Here is a 1480-nt window from a genome sequence, read left to right as displayed (position 1 = left end):
AGAAACATACATGCTTTCTATTTAACCTAATTTTCAAATTGTGTTGAAACTTTTTGCTGTCAAAAACACTGAGATGCTTTAGCACTACACTTGCGATATGTTTGGTAATTTGAGTTAGTCCAATTTGTATTAACTTAGTGGATGTAGGTGTAGCTACACTAATATATTATCTTTAAAATCAATTTGGTAGAGTATTGCACTAGAAAAAAGACATAACTTTACAGAAGGGAAGAATACTTGCTACTTGCTTGACTGGGCAGATGTAATTGTTGCTGAAGGTCGTTGGGATTCTAGTGATCCAAAGTTAACTGTACATGGAAAGCCTCTTGGACCAGACTTTATGCGAGTATGGGTTGATGTTGATATTGTACCAGAATCTTACTTATTTCGTCCTAATAATGCGATGCTTACAATACAAGAAGCAGTTGGTTCCACAGTTGCATGGCCTTCTAAAAAAGTTATTCCAAGAGGTACATTTTCATACTAAAAAAAGAACCAATGTCTTATAATTTGGTATTTGGTTTCTTTGTTTGCTTTGATGTAGTTGTGAATTCATTATTTTGTATGTGGTGTCCTCTCTTGGATATAATTTTCATAGCATTTTTCTTGAAGTAATTTGTGATGCTAGATAATAACAATAAAATATTTCTTTGTTTATTTTGCAGATGTGACAAGCGAAATAGAAAATGATACTTAATTTTGAAGGCTTTGTGTTGGGCAGCTGTAGAATATTTTGTGTTGAAAGTAGTAACTTTTCAATATGTTGAATATTTAAGACTACTTGAATACTTAAAGAACATTTTGTTGTTGATGACAGTGTTGAATGTTTTAAACTAATTTGTGGATTGTTAATACAATGTTGAATGTTTTTACTTTTTGTTATTTGAAAATCAAGTTCATTTGATGATGCTAGTATAAATATTAGAAAGCTAATTTTAATTATATAAAAAAATTAAAATATAATAGAATAAATTAGTGTTATATAAATGAATATATAATGAGAATTTAAACTTATCTAAATATTAAAATAATACGAAAATTGTGTTATAATATCTATTACAATAACACTTTTTATGTAAAGAATTTTGTTATGCAAACTTCATTATATAACACAAATAATGTGTTATACTAAAGTGTAGTATAACACAAAAAATATGTTATACTAAAGTGTAGTATAACACAAATTTATAAGTATTGAAATGTGTTATATAATCGACTATAAATAATATAATTAAATACTTATCTATTTATTAAAATAACACAGAAAGTGTGTTGTCGTTGACAGTATAATAACACATCTGTATAACAATGATAAAGTGTTATGTAAAGTACCCTGACCTACGATAACATAGTCGGTCTTAACACATAAAAAAGTGTTATGGTATGTTTTGATAACACATTTTTGGTGTTATTAAAAACATTTTTTTCTTGTAGTGGATCAGTTAGTAAGGTAAATATATTATCACAAGGGAAGATTCAA

General features: G+C 27.3%; 1 long non-coding RNA gene across 1 annotated transcript; it reads left to right on the top strand.

Annotated features, from left to right (window-relative positions):
- The first annotated feature begins 208 nt into the window (after positions 1-208).
- On the top strand, positions 209-857 carry LOC133825136 (uncharacterized). The gene is made up of 2 exons (XR_009888607.1): positions 209-470; positions 666-857. It is a non-coding gene; the product is annotated as an uncharacterized LOC133825136 (long non-coding RNA).
- The last annotated feature ends 623 nt before the right edge of the window (positions 858-1480 follow it).

This window comes from Humulus lupulus, chromosome 1 (genome assembly GCF_963169125.1).
Source record: "Humulus lupulus chromosome 1, drHumLupu1.1, whole genome shotgun sequence".
NCBI lineage: Eukaryota > Viridiplantae > Streptophyta > Magnoliopsida > Rosales > Cannabaceae > Humulus > Humulus lupulus.
The sequence above is the reverse complement of the archived record's forward strand: the minus strand, read 5'-3'. Positions and strand labels throughout refer to the sequence as shown.